At 37.0% G+C, this 26878-nt stretch overlaps 1 long non-coding RNA gene across 3 annotated transcripts in view; it reads left to right on the forward strand.

Annotated features, from left to right (window-relative positions):
- Window positions 1-17224: 17224 nt before the first annotated feature.
- LOC311442848 overlaps window positions 17225-26878 on the forward strand; it is a 49160-nt gene continuing 39506 nt past the window's right edge. The window contains exons 1-5 of one of the 3 annotated variants that reach the window (XR_014696898.1): window positions 17225-17336; window positions 19887-20134; window positions 21967-22159; window positions 23246-23276; window positions 25576-25684. This is a non-coding gene — a long non-coding RNA (uncharacterized lncRNA). Of the gene's footprint in view, window positions 17337-19143; window positions 19167-19886; window positions 20135-21966; window positions 22160-23245; window positions 23277-25575; window positions 26672-26878 lie in introns of those variants that run through there. The other 2 variants (XR_014696899.1, XR_014696900.1) reach the window with 2 other exon arrangements.

A 26878-nucleotide genomic window follows, 5' to 3' on the forward strand; every position in this document is an offset into this window, starting at 1 on the left:
CCAAGTTTCTGTTCCTACTATGAGGTTTACTGAGGGCTCAAAGTGGTGGACACAGCTAAAGGATTATCAAATACTCTATCCAAAAGAGTCATTACAGTTGCAATTTTCTAGTACAAAACAATTTCCTGTAGTAAAATATGCAGCTTGTCTGTCCTGAGAACATTCTCAGGGTCTTACTCAGGACAAAGGCAATAACAGCAGCTCCAGAAGCTGTGGACCACTGCTGCATATCTCCTACTTTAAACACTAGGTACACCTTTCTAGCCTCATTTTTTATAACAAGTGACTGGCAAGATATAGGTGTTTACAAGAACTGAAAACTTTAAAACAAATGCATCAATGGATATAATTCATCTTCCCTGGAAGAATATCAAAGAACAAATACACCAGAGATATTTGTCACCTTACTTATTTGTCATACTTCTCTCAGAAACTGTGATCTTGAGCACTTTATAACAACCTACATTGAAGAACTTTGAATAGAATTTTAATATATGTAGCCTTTGATGAGTTTTAATATGACATGTAAACTAATCATATTCTCTTTACAGTCTCAATTCTGTCTTTCCTGAAAACAAAAAGGTGGTTTTTGTTTTGTTTTTCCTTCAAGAAGTCTGAAAAACAGGCTTTAAGCTTGTTATGAAAAACAAGTACTTCCTAATCTAAGAAGTCAATAAAGTTATTTTCAAACAGTATTGAATTAGATCTGTGGAAAAGTTCACTGCAATAACAAATACTTGAATCTTTTAAGTATTTCTAAGTCTTTAAAGGACATTTTTGTTCCATAGCAGAAGGTATTTGAGTTGACAGAAGTGACTAATAAAACCATTAAAACAAGCTGTTTTTTGCATCTCTAAAAGGTGTTTATAAGATTTTTCCTGAAAGTAGTTCTTATATTTCCTTACATTCAGTCAATCTTATTAAAATAATCACAACTTACATAGCAGAGCTAACAATCTGGGAAGTAAAAAGAAAAAAAATAATGGATCTCACTACCTGCTGCAAAAGAATTACACAGAAGCATTAACAAAAAGGGTAGGAATAAAAGAGTTTGCTTGACTGTATTCCCATTTGCCAGCCTACATATGTCATTTTAGCTGACTGATTCATTATGTACTAGCTGCAGTGGAGTTCACTGTTTAAATCTAAAATTAAAAAAAAAAAAAAAAAAAGCAAAATTAATGCCTAGAGAATATTTAATGTTGTATAATTTTTGGTGAATCCTCAAATGTCTGAATTTCTCTCTTCATGGTCCTCTAATTAGAAACTTTTTTTTTTTTAATTATTATTATTATATTATTATTTTTCACTTCCAGAAGAACAAGCTGGTCCTGTGGCAGGATAATTTTTAGATAAGGTGTAAGTCCTTGAACAATTTGATGACATGAGATCTCTTCAAGGGAAATGAAACAGAGAAAGGAGAGGAATGTCATCTAGTAGTATGTCATCTTTTGATGGAACAAAGTCACTTTAACAAAAAACCGGTATAAATGGCTGCAGAGTAGGATGAATTTATACCTGCAGAAGCACTGTTAGTGCTCTGAGAGGAAACTAAAGAAAAATGCTTTCACTGAAATGTTTCTAAACACTTTGCAGATGCTAGTTATGATATATTGTTATAACTGTATGATAGTTTGAGCAAATGTTTAGTATCACAGGTCCCCTGGTTTTACCCAGCTGGGCAGCAGAGCTCCATCACAACTGCTCTCTCACTCCCCCTCCTCAAAGGGAAAGGGGGAAAAAATACCATGGAAATACCATTATGAACAAGCTAGAGCAGTGAGAAAATAAAAACAAACTAAAAACATTCCGTTCCCGCCATCCACCTCCTCCTCCACCCCCCACCCCCAAACCCAACCCCCCACCATGGTTAGTTACCACAGGGGAACAGAGAATGGGGGCTGCGGTCAGTCCCTAACGCTTTGTCATCTGCTGTTCCTTCACAGTCACTCTCTGCCCCTGCTCCACGTGGGGTCCCTCCCACGGGATGCTATCCTTCCCGAACTGATCCTGCAGGGGCTGTCCACAGGCAGCAGCTCTTTAAGAACTGCTCCCACATCGCTCCGTACCATGGGGTCCATCCCCCAGGAGCAAACTGCTCCAGCATGGGTCCCCCATGGGTGGCAGCTCCCCCCAGGCCCCCTGCTCCTGCGTGGGCTCCTCTCCATGGGCTGCAGCTCTGGCCCGGGGCCTGCTCCTGCGGGGGCTTCCCACAGGCTGCAGCCTCCTCCAGACCACATCCACCTGCTCCACCGGGGGCTCTTCCATGGGCTGCAGGGGAACTTCTGCTCCATGCCTGGAGCACCTCCTGGAGCACGGACCTTGGTGTCTACAAGGCTGTTTCTCACTCCTCACTCTCCCAGCTGCTGTTGTGCAGGAGGTCTTTTTTGTTTGTTTTCTTATATCTGCTCTTACAGAGGTGCAAAAAACATTGCTTATTGGGTTGGCTCTGGCCAGCAGTGGGTCCCTTTGGAACTGGCTGAAACTGGCTCTTATCTAACAAGGGGCAGCTTCTGGATTATTTTCACAGAGGCCACCCCTGCAGTCCCCCGCAACCAAAACCTTGCCATGTAAACCCAATACACCATCACAGAAATAACAACCGCACTATGAAAGGTACATGTATGGTACATTAGCTAAAAACTGAATAAACTTATCACACTGAGAAAATGGATGTACTGTCTTTGAAGACAGCTTGAACGGATACTGAAGAGGAATAAAAGCTATTTCATAACATCTCTGCTTTTGTGATCTGCCTGTATGAAGCTGCCTTTAGGCATAGAAAAAAAGTAAAATTGCTGCCTGGAAAAGCTGAATAGTTGAGCAATTTAAGAGCTGTGTTTGTGTTGACTAGGTGGTTTTTTTTTGTTGTCTTTTTTTTTTTTTTTTAATATATATATATTTATATATACGTATACAGAAGGGGTCAGGCTGGCTATAGCTGAAGTAGCTGAAGATGCAAGCTTCATTTTTCTGAGCACCCTGATTTCTTACTTCAGTCTTTCTCACATCTTTGCCCTCATGACCTACATCTCCACTTCTGGTAGCAGTAGGGACCTGAACTGTTCTTTCCAGAGCAGAAAAATTGCATTTTATGTGTTCTGCTAAGGAACTTCAATCTGGGCCTGTGCCCAGATCCAAGAAAAGGAGGCATTATGGTTATAGGCTTGGCTTCATTCCCTCAAATGTGGGCACAGCTGACTCTCAATAGCTCCTGTATAATAACACAATTTTAAAAGGCAGTGGAATCTGCAAGAATACTTACAGGAAGATGACCTTTGTTGGTGCACAGTGAGGCTATGAAGTCTCCTGTTGCTCCATCATTGATCTCAACCCTGTTCCAGTGCAAAGCTAATGCTGTACAGAGGGCTTCAGCCTACAGAACAAGATTATTCTGGTCTCTGATAAACAAAACACTCATGTATTTCCATCTTCACACTATTATCACTGCAATGTATGTTACCAGTTTCTCCTTTTTATTTGACCTGTATTTCTCTTCCTGTAATTCATGATAGTAACTTCTACCTTACAAATACTACAATATTCAGTCAGTACTTTGAAAACTGAACACACATGCTATACATTGCTAATTATTACTTTAAAAGTAATAAAGTACTTTATTAGTAATGTACTTACTTTTTTTAATTGACATAAGCTAGAAAATTTGCATTGATTAAACACCATGCAATGCTTTTGCACCATCTGACTGCATCCTTATTGGGTGGAATTTATGCTAATCTTATCTCAATTAAGCAATAGTCATTACTGTTCAATTAAATTGGTATCTTATGAGAAGTCCCAGTAAAGTGTCCCTCACTCTCTGAATGTATTGACAGTAACAGGAATATATCTTCAAGAAGAATCATCAGGGATATATATTCTCATATTACCTTGAGAAGAAGCAAGATGTTTTTGGTGGGCTAAATGTCAGTGAAACAACATCAAAGAAATGCATAAAGGTCTTCTAGAAAATCATCCTGTGACTCAGAGCAGCAGAAAGATGTTTGTTTCTTATTTTCTCAAGCAAAAAGTATGCAAAAAGGTAAAGATTTTCCTAGATCATAGAAAGAAGCTATTGCTAGATAGGCTGAGACCACTGCTATTGCTATCCTCGCAGTAGCAGAATGTGTACCTCTTTGCCCCAGTCTTTGTGAAAGAGAAGCCCCAGACACATATCTCCATGTTGGGATGTTGCAGCTTTGCTGTCAGTTTTGGTTGAGATAGAGTTAATTTTCTTCATAGTGGCTGGTATGTACTGTGTTTGGATTTAGGAGAAGAATAATGTTGATAACACACTGATGTTTTAGTTGTTGCTTACACAGAGCCACGGAACCAAGGCCTTTTCAGCTCCTCATGCCAGTGAGGAGGCTGGGGGTGCACAAGAAGCTGGGAGGGGACAGAACCAGGACAGCTGACCAAGACTGTCCAAAGGGATATTCCATAGCATATTGCATCATGCTGAACAATATATATTGGGTGTCTGGCTGTGTGGGGGGAGAGGGAGGGTCACCACTGGATGGGTTGGGCATTGGTCAGTGGGTGGTGAGCATTTGCATCACTTGCATTGTATCTTCTGTTGTTGTTGCTATTATTTTATTTCCCCTTCCTTTTCTGTCCTATTAAACTTTATCTCAACTTTTTTTTTTTTTTTTTTTTTTTTTTTTCTGATTCTCTCCCCGGTCTTGCTGTGGGTGAGTGAGCAAATGGCTGTGTGGTGCTTAGACACCTACTGGATTGCACTTGTGATCCCACATACTAGTGTGTCATACCATGAAAGCTGGCAATCCAAAGACTGTAGGAGGCTCCTTGTCCACTTTGGTCAGAGCATGCTATATACTCTTTATCTCAGTCCTGATGCCAATAATCCAGATCCCGTTTTCTAGGATGATCCTGCATGTGCTACTGAGATTTCTGAAATCAGTGCACTGAAGAATTCCTCTCCCAGATTTGGGAACTCCTCACTGAGCAGGCACTAGTTGGTTAAATTTCTTCTGTGCTATTCATGACCCACAGTGCCATAAGTTCTTTTATGCCCATGGCTGAGACTATGGCATTATGGGATGTGCATTAGGTTGGCTATTTGGGTACTGTGCTAACAAGTAGAAAATAAGATCTGAGCTCTTAGCAGGCAGCAGAAAGGACTAAACTTGGTTCTCTTTCTTGCTGTGACAGCATCCTGACTCTGAGGATTCTTACACATCTCAACCCTATGTGGACAGACATGGAAAGGGTGAAGGGAAAGGGTATCCTTTGAAAGAAATGATAGTGAGTTCTCATCCCTGATCAACTAATGGTCACATAGGCTCTTTGTCCACAGTAAGCTAGAGGTGGGATTTCAGACTCAGATTTCTCCTTAGTGTTTCATTTATAGAAACTTTCAGTTAAATTCAGAGTTCACTGAATTTGCAGCGTCCTGGTATATGTTGGCCTCTAGTGAGACCTTAATGCTTTTCAAATACTGACTATAGAGCCTAGACTCCTACATTTCTGTCAAGAGGACAGTGCCACAAAAGTCACCTAAGGAACTGTGAAAATTTAGATACAAAATTATTCTTTAAGATCTAGCCTTCCACCTTAACTGTCCCTCCCCTGCCCACCCTAAAGCCAAAACCCAAGAATTTATAGATCCATATTAAGTTTGTGTTATGGTTATGGCTGGGATAGAGATAATTTTCTGTGTTTTGGATTTTTGATGAAAATAGTGGTGATAACATACCAATGTTTTCATCGTTGCATATCATTGCTTACACAGAACCAAGGACTTTTCTACTTCTTATGCTGTCCTGCTAATGAGGAAGCTTGGGGTGCACAAGAATCTGGGAGGGAACAGAACCAGGACGGCTGACCTACACTGACCAAAGAGATATCCCATAGCATATCCCATACCACATGGTGTCATGCTCAGCAATAGAAGCTGAGGGAAAGAAGGAGGAAGGGAGGTACATTTGGAGTGATGGTGTTTGTCTTCCCACAAAACCACAACGCATGACGAGCCCTGCTTTCCTGGAAGTGGCTGAACACCTGCCTGCTGGTGGGAGGTAGCGAATGGAATCCTTGTTTTGCTTTGCCCACATGCACAGCTTTTGCTTTACCTAGCAAACTGTCTTTATCTCAACCTATGAGTTCTCACACTTTTACCTTTCTGATTCTCTCCCTCATCCCACCTAGGGAGAGCGATTGAGCAGCTGTGTGGTGCTGAGCTGCCTGCCAGGGTTAAACCACATCTCTCCTTTTTGGTGTTCAATGTGGGGTGTGAAGGGTTCAGGATGATGGCGGATGTGATTGAGTGTGGAGTCTGACCAGATAAGTTCTGGCAGTTATGCCACAAGTTAATATTTTTAGTCATTTTAATTAAAAATAAAAAGTACAAAATTATCATAATGAAGGAAGTACTTCTCTCTTTTCTCTTATTGCTTTAATTAGTGAAGAATAATGTGCAACTAGCACTAGACTACAGTGTGACCTTATTTTCCCAAAAGTCCTAGAGGATTCAAGGTAGTTTAGATAACAGCTTTTGGGTAGTTTGAGGAAATGTTCACTGTAATATATAGATGCCAGGAATACTGTCTGGCTTTGGGTAAGAGGGAATCATACATGATTGAAATTTAGATAATCAAAATTGCATTGTATTGGCAAATTTTACTAAATTACATGCCTCTGGCAGCTAATTTTGAAAGATAAAACCTTATATTAGTAAGAGTATTCAGGAATAGTTTGCAGCCTTGTAACTGTCAAAATGACTGAACTATAATATGTGGCTTATTTCCTAATGTTCTTAAGGCATATGACACAATAATCAAAATCCCACATCCCCATACCCTCCAAAAATGGAGAGAGCCTCTGTATTTATTATAACAGTAGTTCAAGATATCTTCTGTTGTTGTTTGTCTTTAATGAAAAATGTGTGTTATAAATAACCTTTATAAAGCACACAGTAACCTGTAGCCATCATTTCATTTCCATTTCACAGATTCACTGCAGCTGCTTTCTCTACTTTAGCAGCTTTTCCTTTAATTTGTAATCAATTACAATGATCAAACCTATTTTCAGTTTTTTGTTTTGTTTTGTTTTGTTTTATGTGAGCCTGAAAGAAATATTTGATAACACATTTGTAGGAGAATTTAGTTTTTCATACTTTTCAATATTGCTTCAGACTTGTAGATTTATCTCACTGAAATAAGGATTGTCTTTTAAGAGCATCTCTTTTTTATTTTTGTGACTGCTCCCCAACTCTATTTCACAGGTGACTGCTACAGTAGTCTGAAGTAAGTTTTGGCAATGCTCTTGAGTCCAATGGATTCTAGCCTCTATGACACATGAACTTAATCAAAAGTTATGTCTTAGAACACATCACAAGACTGCAGAGAGAGAGCCTCTGCTTTCACAGAAGCTAGAAGACCACTTATATGATAATTTTCCCTTGGTAAAATATTTACTGATATGTGAATGAGTAACAGAGAAATATGAGAACAGAAATTACTTTTTCTAGTAATGAAAAGTCAGTTTCATTCTGAAAGCATACCTTTCATATCTTGTATCCTAGTTTATCATTTTACTAAACTCTATACTATATGCAACAGATTTGAAATAGCTTCTTTTTTCAAAACATACTAGATTGTTTTTTTAAACAGTTACCTAATGTTCTTTGTGACTTACTTTCCCCTGTATGTGTTCATCTTTTTCTTCTTCTACTGCTTTATCATCATCATCATCATCATCATTATTATTATTATTATCATCATCATCATCATCATCATCTTTATTTAGTTACTTATTGTAAGGAAGAGAACTGCACACTTTCCATTCTAGCTCTCTCTTCAGGATTGGACATGTTGAATGACATCACTTCTCTTCACACTGCAGTCATTTACTACTCAGGAGATACAATTCATGTAAAAGCCACATGCTTACGTAGTTGAGTTTTATCATGAAAGGATGAATAAAACACAAGTACGTACAGTATGTTCTCAGCTACCTACTGCAGTAGACTTTAAGTAAATTATTACTATTATTATTATTATTATTATTACTATTTTATCTTAGAAACTAAGCATTGTAGTTTAAGTAACTAGTTCAAAAAAAAATGTAGCTGAAGTGTTAAGTTACGATTTTTGAAAGTGTCAGAGTACAAAAAGGTTGTTATGACTAGTTTGGTGCCTAGGAGAAGAAGTGAAATTGGAACAGTGTAATTTATTATACTCTGAAGTTCCCTCATTCACTTCCTTTGCTGTAAAGGACCCTTATGGTAACCATCCTCAGACATGATGAGTGAGATGAAGTATATCTTATGAGTAAAAGAGCTGTATAGACTGCCTGTTCTCCCCTGCCTCCTGAAGCCACTGTAAATTTAGTATGATGCTAAGGTCTTCTCATAGCATTTTGTGTTGAAAACGTGCAAACAGTTATTATCCAAAGCTCCATTCCTAACTTTGCACAATTATCAGTATGGGAAGGATGTAATAAATGTTTCATTAATTATTTTCTGTGAGTCACTGGGACTAAACGTCCATTTCCATAAATTTGTATATACCTGTAGATGGTAACAGTTCTGCTGCACATGAAATCTTGATAATAAATATATATATATATGTATACATATTTGTCTCAGGGTCTGATGGAGCCCTTTTCATTACAATTTCTGATAATTATAACCTCTCTGGCAAATGCTTATACAAGAGTCTCCTTGTTACTTACCAGGAATTGGATTAAAATAGGAAAGCTAAAAAAGTAGAGGAAAAAAACAGTTCAGGTTTGAATGGAAGCTGGTGTTCTGGACCGCTGCCTCTTATGTTTTGGATAGCATATAAAAAGCCTTGCTTTAAGGTTAATCTTTAAACTGACCTCACTATAGTTAATTGTTTCATCCATTACTGTTAGAAGTATTTGTACAGCAATAGAAGAAAACTTTTTTTGTTTGTTTGTTTTTAATCTTAAAAAATAGGAAAACAGTTCTGTAAAATTTGATAAAATGGTTAAAAACAGATACATATTTTCTTCCTTATAAAGTCCATCTATAAACATGATTCAGCTTAAAAGATTTAATTAAATAGTATCCTGAATTTTAGGGAAAATCAGTCTTTGGCTGATGGCCCTTGGAAAAGCAGGAATGCTTCAGATCTTAGGACTTAAAAAAAACCAACAACATAAAAACAAGTTAACAGCATGGTTTTAACTGAAATAAAGCATTAAAGCAAGGGAAACAATTCATACTTTTATTATATCCCTTTTTCAAGCTGAAGGGCAATGAACAATGTGTTTTTCATGTCTAAAGAAATTAAAAGCATTAATGCTTTGCAGTTATTTTTCTGCAGCTCTTGTCTCCTAAACACCTCTTATTCTATCCCTGTACAATCATTTTACAGAAAGTGAACTTGAGGAAGGAAGAGGCATGCCTAAGGTTACAATAAGTCAATGATTCATCACAATAACCAAAGCTTGGTTATTGTGATGAATCAAAATTGAACCAAATGGTTCAAATGAATCAAAAATGAACCAAAATTGGTCTATTTCTCTGCTAAAAGTGGGTAAACAGGAAAAATGATTTTATTCTCGTCAGTATCATATTGGAAGGTCAAAAGAAATAAAAAAAAAAAAAAAGAAAAAACAGTATGTCCATCACTGAGGTAGTGTGGTTCAGTATATTGAATCATATCACATGCAAATACTCAGACATGAAATTTACTGCAGGAATTTATTTATGTAAAAAGTAATAATAATTACTTCAGGTTTGGTGAAAGTTAATCCTTCTGGTCAACACTTGTTTTTACATTTAAAATTTTTTCACAAGACTTCATTTATTTTTCTGTATTTTCAGCAATTATTCTCTATTTTCTTTAGACAGTACAATAAAAGAATACAGTTTGTTACTGGGGGGCTCTTTGCATTTGAGCTTAGAAATATACTACAAAACATCAAACACAACATCTTGTCAGACACACAGAATACAGTTCTTAACAAAACCATAAGAGATGTACTATTGGTACATGTTCATTCAATATATTCTTGTCGTTACAAATCTTTCATAAAATCCTAGCTTTGCTGAAGTTTTTAAGTTTGATGCTAAAATGTTGAAAGAATCTTATCCTGAACTTACACTGAGATATGCAGGTATGATGAGAAATATGGGGATGAAACAAACAGGAAAGAAAGAAATCTGAATATTTATAGTGTTATTCTGGTCTTAAATAACACGTGCACTTATGTATCACCTTTTACACTTTGTAAAAGATTCTCTCTTTTATTTCAGTCCTTTCCTCCCCCACTCCCATGAAATGTTTGTATAATAGAAAATATATACTGTTCCGTGGAAACAAAATATTTCATTCCCTGAAGGTACTAGCAATTTGTTTTTCTGGGAGTCAGAATGCAAACATTCTACTTCTGTTTTTCTTCACCTTAGATCATCTTGACAGTGCTTTACCCTTTCTTGCTAGAAGGACATTTTGGAGATAGGTGAAAACATAGCAGAGTATCCTTACTACAATAGCTCAGTGCTGAGCTGAGCTGACTGATGTGGTTTTGTGGCTCGACTATCAGTCTTTTAGGGACTGGCTGTTGGTCTCATGGTATTGAAAGTTAGAGACTGAAGTTAAAGTCTAGTATTTTACTTACACAACCAGACAAACTTCCCGCCTCCTTTATCTTTGAAAAATGTCCATGGATACATAAATCCAATTAAATATTTCAAACCCATTTCTGCACTCCTTCTCAGTTAAGGTTCATTTCTCAAATACTAGAGTAAAAGCTGACAAATGCAAATATATTCATCTACTCTAACTAAATTACAGTTCAGTTAATAAAATCACACATGGATTAAATTCAGTGCTTCTTTCCTGTTCCTGTAAAAGCATTCTTATCATATAAATACCCAATAATAAAATTTATTTTTACCTCAGAAAATCTTTTAGTACAAATAGCTGGAGACCGTTCTAAGTCTTCAAGCTCTAATATCACACAGAAGAAGAGAGGTCATTTTAAGTACTTTTACAGATTTCTGATCAAGTGGAAAAAAAAAAAACAAAACAAAACACCACCACCACCACGACCACTTAAAAAAAAAAAAAAAAAGTCATAAAATGATTGGTGCATGTATTTCAAAGGCACTTGTGTGAAAGCATTATTAGAAAAAGTGACATCAGCATATTTTTCCCATTTATTTCATAAGAAGGATTAAAGAGCATGAAGTGCTTGCATCATTTGAAAGTCATTCAGATCCTCTGAAAATGCACGAATCACACAATTTAATTTACAAAGTCTGCAAATCCTGTCATTCTTTTACTTTATGTCAGATAATCCTATCGTCAGATACATAATTCTGCTTATACTACCTTTTGATTAAATAATTGAGAGCAGGCAAAGAAATTTAACCAACACAGCAGATTCATGTACTTTTCTAATCTCATTACTTTTTACCTTTAGCCCTGGATCAATTTTTGTTGAAGATCATATCAATAGAGCGGGAACATTTAAAAATCATTGAAATTTTAAAAATGAAATAACGAGAAAGAAATAGTTATAGACTATCTCATCATTGATTCCCAGCACATTCTTGTGCAGAGAGTTGTACATTACTGTAATTCCTCTGTCTTACAATTGGGTACATTTGTAGGTACCTTGGAAACCAGATAAGATTCTGTTCAGATGCTGAGTTTTATTACGATGAACTAATTTAGACTCAAATCACCTCACTCATAAATATTTAATACCATAACGGCTATTTCAGCACTGTTTTTCAAAGCATTTTGTTACATGCTTCAAAAACCTGAAAAAAAATACATTAATGCACATTTATGAAGTAAAATGTTTAAAGTTAGGGAATTTCTATAAATTGCCAGGGAGAAAAACATATAGCATGACCTGAAGGTTTGGGAAAAAAAACTAGCAAGCAGGGTGATTACAAAATACAAGAGTAATTGGTGAAGAGTGATGGTGAACATTTCTGATTTCAGATTATAATAATTATAACATACTTTATTTATAATGCATGTAGTATCTGTGGAACTGCATTTATTAATGAAGGGTATGGTGGATATAACAAGATGCTATATCCAAAGGATTTATTTGGTGGGGTTACTTGTGCCAACAGAGTGAACAGGCAAATAAACAGTGTGGAAACTAAAAAGATACCTAAGATATCTTAGAAAGATCTGAGTATCTCATTCAGTTTGAGATCCATGGCAGTGTTATCTGAGTGAAAAACTTGGTATTTGGCCAGAAACTTGCTAAAATATGAACAAAAGAGAAAATTTTACTTATGTTTGAAAACATAGTATGTGCATGTAGTCCATCTGGTTCTGCTTCTTACTTGTTTATTTCGATATTTCTTAGTTATTATTTTAGTTGAAAGCAGTCTGTATCATCACTGAAGCAATTCAGGTTATAAGTAGTTAGTGGACTTTACTGAACAGTTATCTGATAGGTTAAAGGGTATTAACCCTCTGTACATGAGGACTCATGTACATACTCTGCTCTTTGCTCTTAGTCATATGCTTGTTGTATAAGAGAATTTAGATACCTGCATCAGAGGTTATCGGACTATATTAAATGACGAATGCTTTAAACAGATGAATTGTTGAACATTTCTTTCTTGACTTTCAAACTGAAGAATTGTGAATCATACTATTGTCTGTGTTGTTAGAAAGGAACTTTGATTTTGAAAAGTTAGGACATTGCAATATGTAAACCTGACAAAAAGGAACACAAAGTGTAATCTGGAGAAACTTCCCATTAGAAGTACAGGAAGTGATCAAATTTACCAGCTTGGTGAGAAATGAATTGTCAACAGAGAAATTAATTACAGCTGACATTTTTTAGTGCAATTCACTTGCCTAAATATAGAATGTCTTGTGTCATTTGTGACTCCTAAGGATTTCACACTTACGCACACTCCTGTCCTTGTAGGTTCCTTGTCAGTTCTATCAGTCCTGCATAAATGTCTTGGGCAGCCTGAAGAAAAACATGGATGAATTGGAGTGAGTCCAATGGAAGGTCACAAAGATGATTGGGACTTGGAACATATTATGTAGAGGTAGCAACTTAAATGACTGTGTTTGTTCTAGAAGACTTATCTTCTAGAAGACTGAGATCTTTACTACCTTTACTACCCTACGGGAAGGTATGGAGAATATAGACACAGACTCTTCTGGGATGTGTACAGTGACAGATAAAACATACAAGCACAGTTTACAGACAGAGAAATTGTGATCCTGTATTAGGAAAAAAATAAATAAATGTGAGAACAGTAAAACACAACCCAGTTGCCCATAGGGGATATAGAATCTCCATCTGTGGAGGTGTTCAAAACTCATCTGGGAAGGGTCTTGAGCAACCTGAACAATATTGAGACAGATGACATCTACAGGTCCCTTCTAATCCAAATTACTCTACAACTCTGAAATGTGCCCTATAAGTTTACAGAGTAGGCAATTGTGTGTCATGATTCATTTAACATGCTTCAGACATCAGCAGTTGGTGAAGAATCAGTCCCTAAAACTACTAATTGTCCTCTATTGGTTATAAAGAGTTACTAGTATAGATGTAGCTTTCTACAATATTAATCCCGTTGGTAGAATCAGCATGGTCATTGAGAAATGACATATAATTTGGAAATAATGGTCCTCCGGGACATTCATCTATCTTTTCGGGATGAATATCCCAGAAGCTCTTCTGTCAGCTCTTCTTTCCAAGTGCTGACAAGGATCCTTCTCCAGTAATAAAGGTTGATCAATCACTAACTTAGTGATTATATTTTTCATCAAGCATATGGAAAGCAACTGCTTAATGCCCTCATCCAGAGGAAATTCAAACCTTCTTGAAAAGGTTCAGTAGGCAATCAGTATAAAGATTCTTCCACTGAACTGGTAACACTATATGAAGTTGAGAATTTATGCAGACTACAAAAGAAAGTTTGATTCTTTGTTCTAGTTTGAACACTTCTGACATTTGAACCACACATAAGATGGAGGGTACCACACAGCTCAACATTATTATTATTATTATTTTTTTCCCCCATATGAGTTATTTTGAAAACTTCTTTATTTTTTTCTGAACAACCAAAAATTTATAAATGTCCTGTGACTGTCATTGAACTAAATATCCTGACATCCAGCTACAGGTTAATGATAAGATAATGACCAGCATCTATTTAATCTGAATATCTCAGCCAACGAAATAGTACCAATCACAGCAACACTGATTTAATTCAACAGGTAATAGACAATGTCTTTAAGATTTATAATCCAATGAGATACAGAGACTCCTCAGTTTTGGCTAAATTGTTAGAAAGTGTCTCTGCTTTAATGAAAGCTATTGCAGGAACATAAACTCGCTTACCTTTCACCATTCTCTCACTTGCATACTCTGCCCATTTTAGAGAGATTCCTTGTCTTGCATCCATGTTAGTGTCTGTCAGTCCTTTAACTCAGAATTGCTTATTTAAAAAATACACCATCTCACCCAACAGAAGTGCCTCCTTTCAGATCTTGCATCTACCTTGACTACCATTTGAGCTGCTGCAGGCCCCAGACTCAGTTCCAGGACAGAGTTTTCTCAGCTCTACTCCATATCTGGTATTCCTGTATGGATTTCTTCACTACCACAAGACATCTGTCTTAGATGACCATGTTTGGATCAAATCAGTCATCTTCAATTGCCTTTTTTTCCACTGAATATTGATAGAGCCTAGGCAAGTGGTTTAGCTTTACATGACAATTAAATAGCTAAAGTTAGGGAGATGAATGACACATTTTTCTCTATCAAATTCTAGTCTTGTTGTCACTGCATTTTTTAACAATTGTATGAGTAATGTTCAAAAAATTGATATTTTGAATGTGATTGAACTGAAAAAGTTGAAGAAAAAAAAAAAAGCTCTGTAACAAATTCTTTTGTATTTTTTTGTCACTGAAACTAACTGTAGAAAATACCCCCCCACACAAAATGAGATGCCCAAATAATACTGGAGTGAAATTTGTGCTTTATTTCTACAATATACATTCTTTATTTCTACACTATACATTTACTCAAACCAAACCAAATCAAAACCAAACCAAAACCAAAACACTCTTGAAAAGTTTCTCAGAACTATTTTATTTTGATTCAACTTTCTCCATGTACTACTAATTGCAAGAATATTTGCGAAGTAATGTCAAGTTTTATTTGACTCTTGAGACTGTTAATGAATTATACTCATAAATTATACTCATCAGTAATTGATTTTTTTTGTAACTTCTCCAATCTTTGCAACATTATTGCCCATTTAAAAACTTAGGTAAACTTTTAGCAAAGTAGATTTGATATTTGCTTGACTTTTGTGGAAGTGTGAAGCCTAGTACAAGATAGTAGGAGGCATACTGACAAGCTGTTGACCCTTCTTTTCATACTTAAGCTGTAACTGTCCCTAATGACAGCAGTGGCTATGAGTGAGTTCACATTATATGACCTGCAAGAAGGCTTCTGATTATTGAGGTCACACAGTCTAATTTTGACCCTATATCACACTAAAATGCAGAGGTTCATTGGATTGTCCCTGTTCATGCCCTAGTTTCAGAGGGTTCCAAGAGATGCTCCAGTCTGAATAACTGCTAGATCAGTATGTTCAAGTATATCTGTCCAGCCATAATTGACAAATTTATTCATTCTTTCCTAATCTGTAACATTCATACTGCTATTCACTTATGAATCACTGTTACTAAGCTACTTAAAAGTATTCACTTATTATCATTAATCTTTCATGAGCAAAAGTGGAGATTTCAGTTATGTGATTTCTGTTTCTAAAAATGGTTATGGACCATCAATAAATAGATCCTCATAACTCAAATAAGAAATAAAAATGTTATATGCACAACATTTGTCAGATTACATGGAAGACAGCAAGCAATTTTTTTTTTTTTTCTTTTTACCATGCAGAAAAAAATCCCTCGTTTGTCAGGAATTATGAAAGAAAAGGAATTATGGAGAAAAGCAGGATGGATACCAGTTTGCTTCCTGTTCCTTACCTATGCCAGTTAAGCCAGTGTCATTTTAGGATCTAGGTACTAGAGTGTTTTCTTCTCAGAACTGGCTGAGAGGCCGTTGATATATAAGAAGTCATCATTACCCTAAACTCTGTTAACTTGCATAATGATAAAACTGGTGTAGCAAGCTTCTTGTCCTGTCCTTGATCCTTAGAATGTTTTAATCTTGCTGAAAATTAGTCTCTGAAAATTAGTTGCTGAAACAGGGCTGCAGATTATATAATCAGGTATAAAATGCTTTAAAACATGCAGCTTGAAAGTTTCATAGTCTCTTATTTCTCACAGGCATGTAGAGTTGGAAGATACCTCCAGCATTTTTAAGTCCAGTTTATTCCTTCAAAGGAACCATCTAATCCAATCCCTCATACAAAGTTTATGAGATTGCTTAAAAGAAGTCTGCTCACAAACTGGAAACTGGTTTTGAATGTAACTTCCATTATATGAAAAATTATTGCAATTTTTCCAACAATGACAGAAATGTATTCTTGGTTTTCTATACATCTTGTAAAAAATATGGTTCTTTTCTTTGCTTGGTATTTTCCCCAGCAATTTACATAGCAATCCTACTCCCTTTTGTTCTTCCTTTTGCCACAGTAAGTAAACCATGCTCTTTTGTCTGCAACTTGCGAAGGTAAGACACATTTACCATTCCCAATATGTTGTTAAATATTCTTTTATAGCTGTGAAGTCTAAGCTAAGCTTTCTTAAGGATAGTTGACCAAAACTGTATATGGTGTTCTACATATAGTTTAATGAGTGCCTTATTTCATATCTGTTTTAATTGGAATGCTTTCTAGTTCATATTGCCTTTATTTTGATCCTGCACTGCATTTTTCCAAATACTATGCTATATATCCTTCCTTTCATATTCAAATGTCCTCAGCACTTAGTAGATTAGCATACTTTGTCCTAAATGCATGACTGAAATTTTATTTTACTTTTCCTCCCCTCCCCTCCCCTCCCCTCCCCTCCCCTCCCCTCCCCTCCCCTCCCCTCCCCTCCCCTCCCCTCCCCTCCCCTCCCCTCCCCTCCCCTCCCCTCCCCTCCCCTCCCCTCCCCTCCCCTCCCCTCTCCTCTCCTCTCCTCTCCTCTCCTCTCCTCTCCTCTCCTCTCCTCTCAGCATTCAGTGATGTGATTTCTTGAGTGTCATTAAAAAGAAATAAATATACTAAACACATTTATTTTTCACAGTGTTCCATGAGGCTTTTGTTCTAGTAACCTTCATTTTCCAACTTCCAATTCTACCTATGAATTGCTGTCTTCTCAAGTTCAATGAATAATTTCTCCTGTGGCAACATGTCATCTGCTTCACTGAAGTCCAGACAGGTTTCATCTACTACATTTCCCTTCTCTGAAAAAGAGGTGTCAAAGAAAGACATATAGCTCACATGATCTTTCCTTATTACAGTCTATCCCATTTACCATTTACCTTCATGTCTCTGATTATTCTTTCCTTCCAAATACCTTTGAAAGCTTTGCATACTTTTAAGGCCTGTTTTGTTATTGTCCAGATCATCTCTGTTCATTAACTGTGAATGCTATTCTTTGATAATTTAGATCTACGTCTAATGATGCATTTTTCAAAAAATGTTGCCATTACATTGGCTTGCAATTTCATTTGCAAATTATTTCAGGAAAAGACAATAATTTACCCCTGACTGGATTGCTTGAATTTACTGTCATTTCAAATATGGATCTTTTCATTTTTTTACTCTTACCTCCTTTTTGATACAACATTCAATATTGTTATTCATATTGAAAACTAAAGATTTCATTTAAATTTTAGAACATTCCACAAGTAATTTAAATCTCTATTTCAGTTCTCGGTGTATAAAGGGCATTTCCTTTCTTTTTCTCTTTTTCATCTTATTTTATTTTCAAAAGCCTTAAAATTATTATTCTTAAAACATGCTGGGTATCATTTGTGTGAACTAGGAATGGAATAGGAACAACTTCCAGGATGAGTCACATTGTATTTTGAAAAATAAATACATGTAGTGTGTTTACGTGACAAGGTTTTGGTACCAGAGAGGCATAGGGGTGGCTTCTTCTGGAGAATAATCCAGAAGCTGCCCCATGTTAGATAAGGGCCCTGCCTCTGGCCACAGCTGAGCCAATAAACAATGTTGTTTGTGCCTCTGTGAGAGCAGATTTAAGAAAGGGAAAAAAAAAAAAAAAGCTGGGGAACATCAGCTGGGAGAGAGAGGAGTGAGAACCAGCCATGCAGACCCCAAGGTCAGTGCAGCAGGAGGGCAGGAGCTGCTCCAGTCACACAGCAGAAGTTCCCCTGCGGCCTGTGGAGAGGCCCCTGGTGGAGCAGGCTGTCCCCCTGCAGCCCATAGGTCCCACACGGAGCAGATCTCCACGCTGCAGGCTGTGGAGGAGCCCCCGGTGGAGCAGGTGGATGTGGCCTGGAGGAGGCTGCGGCCCATGGGGAGCCCCCTCAGGAGCAGGCCCCGGGCTGGAGCTGCAGCCCGTGGAGAGGAGCCCACGCAGGAGCAGGGGGTCTGGGGGTAGCTGCTGCCCATGGGGGACCCGTGCTGGAGCAGTTTGCTCCTGGGGGATAGACCCCATGGTACGGAGCCCTGTGGAAGCAGGGGAAGAGAGTTACTGAAAAGGCACAGTGGAGACAAAGCGCTATAGACTGCACACAAGTTTCCTCCTCCCCTTGGCGGGGCACAGACAGCAGCTCCCTGGGGCAGGCATAAACACACACCTCCAGGCCCACCAGCACATGCACACTCATGGATGCCCCAAGTGCCCACACAGCCCACCCAGCACCCCTGTTCATATACCAGCCCCTCTCACCCACCCTACGTGTCCCCTGCTTGACAGTTTGTCAGTGAATACACACACACACCCCACACACCCAGTTTGGGACAGACTCAGACACTGTCCCCAGCAGCCAGCACCAGGCACATAGGCTGTGAGCTGTGACCCTGCTCCAGCTGCCAGCACAGAGCCCCTCACTTGGCTCACTGACCTCCCCCCAAAGCAGCAGGTCTGGGGACAAACACCACTCCCACCCCACACACTTCAGGAACCGATGCTGAGACCCCACTGGCTGCAGCAGCTGCCACCACAGGGCAGGGCACCCACACCCACCCAGGTCTGGCTCCAGCAGCTGGCACCCACTCTTCTCATGCCCAGCCCCTGGTAGCTGGCACTGAGCACTTTCAGCACACACACAGAGCATAGAGAGTCGGTTTACACAGAAAGATAGTTAATAATAATAATAATAATAATAATAATAATAATAATAAACAGTTATAATAAAGATTTAATAAGACAAGACAAGCGGTGAACAGGTGCAGGGGTCAGCCTGATAAACATACCGATCCACCCTGTTTTACATAACTGGCTCTTTTTTTCTCCTTTTCTGTCTACCCCACTTTTTCCTCCCTGCTCCCCCTTTTCCCTCCCCTTCCCCTCATGGGTTTGTACAATTCCTCATAGACTCCTCAAAGACTGCCCCCACCCTGGTTTACAATCTTATCTGTTGTCCAGGTTGATCTTACTGGAAGTGGCATCTGTGGTTTCTCGATAACCCATAAGTTATCTATGTGTCTGGGAGGCTTATTTCTTGTCATTGTCTCCTATGTTTGTTTTATCAGGTCTATGTCTCTGTTTATTTTGTTTCTGGCTTTTCCTTCTTCCCCTAGTTTCTTATTTGACAAGAAACCCAATCAAATAACCTTTCTGGAATAAATGTTCTCATAGTCTCACATTTCCTCAACAATTAGTCTGACTGGCCAGGTTTGGTTTCCTGTCACTGCCTCCCTTATCATTTGTTGTTCAGGTTTGTGTCCCTTGAGTTCTTGTTTATGACTCCTTTCTTTTCTTGTTATCTCTTTATTTTTTATGCATTTAAAAAAGCCCTTGACTCAATACTAATAAAGGAGCAGACACTATCCTTCTGAAGATTTCTGAAGGCTGATCTTACTAGCAGAGGCTGAGGCAAGGAAGACATTGAGTACTTCATCTCGTTTCATATCCTTTCTCACTACATCCCCCAACCTATTAATGAGAGGATCCATGTCTTCACTATTCTTCTTGTTGCTGGTGATTTGTCTGTAAAGGCCCTTCTTGTTGCCCTTCACATCCTTCACCAGGTTCAATTGCAGGTAGGTTTTGGCATTCCTAGCTGTAGCCTTGCATACTTGGACAATGTCTCTATATTTCTCTATATTTGTCCCAGCTCACATGGTCCTGCTTCCAATTCTTGTATGTTTCAGTTCTACATTTGAGTTTTCAGCATTTCCTTATTCATCCATGCAGGCCTCTTGCCATTCTTGCTTTAGTTCCTGTTCTCTGGGTTGAACCATTCTTAAGCTTGGAAGAGGTGATTCTTGATCCTTCCACCCAGCAGGTCTCAGTCATCTATGTTGGAAAACACTAGACTGCTACTGTATTAACTAGTGTTTTTTTGAAAAATTTCCTCAGTACCTGTAAAGGGTTAGCATATGCCACAGAACATTCTCAACAGTCAGTTTGCACGCTGTCTTACTCTACCATAGGGTGAAAAGTGTTTAGCAAGATACAGGTCATCTCATACCATCTGTTCTCTGTGCCACAGAATTGTCCCAGGCACATTTGGCTTACTAGAACTGACATAGCAACAATATTTGAATTTTCTGCTCTTTATCTTCTTTGATTGTTCATTGTTTTCACCCCTACGTTTTTGCACTGCTGCTCATTTTTTCATTAATTCTTAGAAATCCATTGGATGGTTCATTTGACAGATTTCATTAGCCAATGTTGCACTTATAGCTGGATACATGGACTCTGATGATACTGACAAAGAGAAATATTATTATGTCCCTTCATCTCTAAGGGCACCTGGTGTAGACTGTCTAATATCTGTGGTGCCTAAGGCTGATTTGCAGAGCAGCTGCATCCATGCTACATTGCACTCAGCCCTCTAGGCCCTATGTTGTAGCTTTTTGCTCTTACAAAGTAGTTATCAGTTTCTGTGCTTTTTCAGCTCAATGTGTCTGCAATAATGTGGAGGTTGGATTTCAGCCTACCAGAATAGTGTTTTCATAGCACAACACTGTTCCAAATCCTCATTGTTGCATGAGATAAACCTGTGATCCTCAAGGGTGCAAAATCCCAAGTGACTATTCTGAGCAAAGTAGCCAAGTTCCAAGTTGTGCAGTTCAATTCTGGTTTTGTTTTTTTTTGTGGATGGTGCCCAAAACAGTATCTCAGAGCTGTGTTCAGTCTTTGTCCTAGAGTGGACTACCTAGAGTGGTCTAAACAAATACATTAAGTGGAATTCCAGGGGCTCAGTTTGTGGACTTGCTTCCAATCCTTCCCCTCCTCCTCCCCCCCCCCCCCCCCTTTTTTTTTTTTTTTAGTTTCAACATATTCATAGAATGCCAAAGGAATTCATATAGATTATTTACTATCTATAGTCAGCTGCTTGGTCAGACAAATTTAAGTCTTCCTCATGGTTATGAAGTTTAGACTGGACAGTGGAAGGTTGATGGGCTACAAACTAAGGTGATGCTTTAAGTAAGATGTTATGATTAATAAGCTGTTGGTGTCAGGCACATAGAAAGAGGATAACAGAAACATCTGCCCTCAACTTTCTAATCAAGAATAGCTAGGAAGGTTATCTAGCTTATATTCAAGGGGCTGAAAAACTAGTAGATTCATCATTCCCAAGTCAGAGGGTATCATGTTTTCACTGGAAATATGTGGAATTCTTTTAAATGCAATTTGAATGTTAGACATAACATTTAGGTAAGATGTAGGGTTGAGATTCAAGAATTCTTATCACTTTGATCTGTGGAGAGTGTTAAAGTATTTTGCTCCAAACAGACCAACAGTGAAGATTAACTTCCTCAAGGATCACATTTACTAGGAATTCTTTTCTAGTAAATGCGATTTGCTTTTTTTTTTTTTTTTTTTTTCCCCACATACCTTATTTATTCTTGCCTCCATTTTACAGGTCCCTCTCCATTACATACTTTCTCTTACTCTTTGCTTACCAAACCAAGAGCTACCATATTGAGCTGTGCTCCATAATGGGCAATTTCGAGTTCCCTTAAGCTGCTATCAGAAGTGCTTCTGGAGACTGAACAGGAATTCAGATAGTGAACTTTTCTATGATACTGACTCGAAATATTCCATGGAGTAAACAGGTACTTTATGGGTTTTTCCTCTCCCAATACATATTCTATTCTATTCTATTCTATTCTATTCTATTCTATTCTATTCTATTCTATTCTATTCTATTCTATTCTATTCTATTCTATTCTATTCTATTCTATTCTATCATAATATATCGCATCGTATTGTATCGTACTATATTTATCGTATCATATCTCATCTCATCATCATATCACATCACATCACATCACATCACATCATATCATATCATCTATCTGCTGCTGTATGACCATTGAAAAAATTACAAATTACCTGTGATACTCATCTCTCTCATAATATATTCTTTATCCACTCTTCCATTTCTCTCTTTACTTCCTCCATTCTTCCTCTACAATCCGTTTTCTTATCTTTCTCTTAATGGGAAAGTATTTTGCCACCTATCTGGGTAAATATATTATTTGTTTCATAGACCTGATGTATATATATTTGATGTACAATTAATATTGGACCATATGTTCTACAAAAAATATTTTTTCTATCTTTTCACTCACCATCCCCCAGTATCATTAACAGCATTTTAATAAAGATATATGTTCCCAATATATAATGCTATTCCAGTTTCAATGAGATGCAAATTTCTTAATCGAAAGCAAACTAAAAACAGATTTCTGGAGCAATATTTTTATGAGATATTTTATGAAAAAATTGGAGTTATTTTTGTGATTTAAAAAGGGTTATAAATAAAGCCACAGATCTCTTTAACTTTGTATCATCTTCCCATAGAGAAGCTTGAGGCAAAAATAGCTTAAAAACTCTCTGTCTCCTCTGTTTCATGTTAAATGACTTCATGCTCTGCACATTAAGAGGTGTAGTTTCCTTTTCCTTTTATTGGTAATAGCTCTTGAAAGAATTCTAAATAACATTGTATGGTCTGAGCAAATGTACACAGACTACAATCCTCATTCATATTCACAGCTCATGCCACAAAACAAGCTAAATAAAAACAAGGAAACACAGCACTACACATAAGAGTTGCTAAGGAAAGGATGGCTTTCATTCTTTGAAGTCACTTACATTGCTGCCATCTCCAAGCTTTTATTAATATTTATTTTATATAGGAGATTTACACGTGGATCAGCAGAAAAACAGGTATCTTACTTTATTGCATTCTGATAGTTTTATCTAGTTGACAATGGCATGTGGAATTATACCCTGGAATAGTATGATTCTGTATAATTGTTTCTTGCAATTATCTCTAGTGATTAAATCACCAGTCGTAGCTTACCTTGTTTTAAAATGCTTTAATACTACTTGTTAATTTTATCAAACAATTCTCATAGGATAAATGAATAATAAATCCATAACGAGAATGACAGTGAAAAACTGTTAAGCCTGTCTGTCTGAGCACTGTACAGATAGGGAGTGACAAGTTCAAAGTTTTGTGTATAATCCTAGTGCATAAGTGTTTGTAATCTCTAACAATATATACATTATAATGCAAACCAATTTCTTAGAAGAGTATCTGTACTTTTATGTTACTGGTGGTCCATATGTATTATTATTTTTGTTATTTTTTGTTGTTGTTATTTTTATTTTTATAATAACAATTATTATTATTAGTCTTCTGCATTTAAACTAAAGTATGTTTAAGGATATATGCCTTGTAAGACACACCTTTTCTGACATGTTCTTTTTTGTCCGTGGTACATATTTCAATAACATTACCCCTCAACTGGCAAATCATTCTATTCAGTAAAACCCTAAAACATGAATAAAAGTGTCCTTAACTTCAGTAGAAATTAAGCAGATGTTTCAGACTAAGCACTTGCTAAAATGCCTTGTGGAATGGGATTTTAATCAGCAACTGTGCTATATGTTTTCTTTCTAGAAGTATAGATTTCTTTCAATGTAATTGAGAGGGTGAGCAAGTTAGCTAAGCTAATTTAGTAGCATATGTCTGAACAGTGCCAATTTTATTAGGTGCTTTTTAGGAGCTATGTCCATTAACTACCAAACTAATAGCCTGATCCTGAATACATTTCTTATGGAGAAGAAATATTCCCATGTACTCATGTACTAATCACCAAAGTAAATGCAGACCTTTGTAGGATCAAATATTTATTTATCTCAAAGTTGCTGGCATATGTACACTCTTACTCTATATAACATACTTAATCTGCAGTGACTTGTCACAATTGATTAGGTGTTTTTCATTCCATGATTTCTAAGAACACTTAATTTTTTATTCAGCAATCTCTAAGTTGTAAAAGCTGGTGATATAATATCTAGGGTCTGTTTACAAGCAAGAAATACGCATGATAAGCAGTGTCAGTCACAGTGAAGTTCCTATCAACATGCTTTTAAAACTGCCCCTATAAACCATATTACTGCCTAGTAAGCTGGGTCTCTAGCAAGGCTTCTAACTCTGGGAGAAATGTACTAGGGGGAGAAACCATTCAAAAAGCATCTTCATATGGGTCTTTCTACTTTCTTTTTAGTAGCTGGGATGAGAATCATCTTTGAATTTTGATACCTACACAGAAATCTAACTTAAATTTTATATTTCCAAATCTGGTGGCAAATAGCTTTCCCTTGAATTCTTCATGATCTGTAGGACCGTGTACACATTACTGTGCAAATAAGTTCCTAGTAGCAGCACTAGTTTACTTTATGTACTTGGGGGAAATATATACTGAAACGAGGGTATTGTATGCATTCTAAGAAGGTATACTCTTATGAAATCAAAATAAATTTCCTAGCCTTTCATAAAGGATTTAATGAAACATCTCATGCTGCAAAATTTTAGTCCCTGGTTTTTGATTATTTTGATGCAAAGTTGATAAATTATGGTGAAGTATATCCACCCAGATTTAAAGAGGAAAAGTATATTTTGTTGTTTAACTCTTATTAAAATGTAATGGTGAGTATTACTTTCTGCTAAAAGAGAAGAAAAAATAAAAGAGAAAAATCAAGGTGTACCTTTTTCTAAAATGAAGATGCAGCTCATTTGTGACTTATTCTCTACTGAACGCAGGAACTACAGTTTGAAATGTTATGTCATGTGTTATATTGAACACCAGGCTAGATACACACAGATATTTATTGATCTCAAAATTTATAAAGCCTGAAGACAAAAAACAAACAAACAAACAAACAAAAAAAAACCTGTCTTTGCTCAAAGTTGGGCTACATGTAGCATCTCCCCAAATTATAAACATTTTGGAAAGCTGCATCTCATGAAACTAAGAATTCAGAGTTAAAAGAGTGCAGCATTCTACTAATGATGTCTAATGCCAGTGATTATTGTCTTAAATAATAACTAATATATCTTATCTGCTGCATTCTAATCTTAAAAGCAGATTGTAAACTTTAAATAAACAGTTTTCACAAGAGTGCTGTTAAGAAGAAAAATATAACTATGTTCATTTAATTTGTTCTTTGTATGCAGGTTGCTTTTAAATGTTAACAGGACATGGAAAAGAGCTGAACTCCACTAGTCAGCTTCCTGGAAGACCTTACTGCCCTTTTCACACAACTGAGCATATGTTCTGCCTGGGGTTTGACTCTAATATTCTGTTTTGAAAAATCTCTCTCTTGCCCTATCATCTCTTTCTTTTCCATTCCTTCTGATGTTGTTATTGTTCTCGACAGACTTGCTGGTAATTTATGATGAGAGATGGGAGCTATGCCTTCTATACTGAGAATTTCCAGTCACCTTACAAAATGGAGGTTTTCCTTAATTTGCTCTTTCTTTTCCCTTTGTGGAAGAACGATTTAGTCACTGCAATTTTCTTCAGTGAATATCTTCCTGCAATTAGATGATTCCATTTATTGTTGACTACAGTCAGGTGGTGACTGGGCCATTAAAGCTGAAAGAGGTTTTTTTGGCTCATTAACCAAAATGGACACAAAAGGTGTTAAGAAAAAATGTTTCATTTCCACTAGGCCAGTCTCTATAAAAATGACCTTTTAATAAGAATTAGCAGTTAGTTTTGCAGCTAGTAAGCCAAAGAAATCTCCAGAATTTATTGATAGTCCTTGAAAATTTAATGGTACTTAACAATCTGTAGTTGTCTTAATTTGGATAAGACCCATGTAGGGACCTTGTTGACCTTGGTAATTGGAATCCCTGAACAGCTCTTGAGGAGAAAAGCCAAAACCAGAACTTGGTATAAACATTTAATTTTGGCAGAATAGTGTGGTTATATCTAAATCCAAGCCTTTTGTCAACTGAGACACTCATTGTTTTCTGTCACTGTGCTTGGATCATGTTAAGGAAAAATGAACTGATGAGCAAACATTACTGAAATGGCTTGGCTAGCTAAGGGAACAGCTGCTGCCTCTGACTTATGATATATCCTTAGCCCACATGCCTTTAAAACTCTTCTACATATTACTTCCTAGAATGGCATGCTTAGGGGTAGAATCCAACGCAGATTGGATTGTTTGAGAAATTAGAGTCAAATCGCCCAAGCATTTAGCCATTTGCTTATGGGTACTTCCAAAACTCTAAATGGTCTTTAGCTTGATAAATAAATAAATAAATTGCCCAGTTTTGTAAAATTGTGTGAAAAACTGTACATCCAGTTATTTTTATGAAAAACCTAGTCTATTGAAGTTTCATACTAGGCTTATCATTGTGACATTTGAGCACTTACATCATCCAAAATCACTAAAAGACTGTAGAAAATAAACAATAAATACAATAAGTATGAACCACAAGGGCTCAGCAGCATGAAGTAAAAAAAAAA

Source organism: Aythya ferina (assembly GCF_964211825.1).
Source record: "Aythya ferina genome assembly, chromosome: 1".
In the NCBI taxonomy this organism is placed as follows: domain Eukaryota; kingdom Metazoa; phylum Chordata; class Aves; order Anseriformes; family Anatidae; genus Aythya; species Aythya ferina.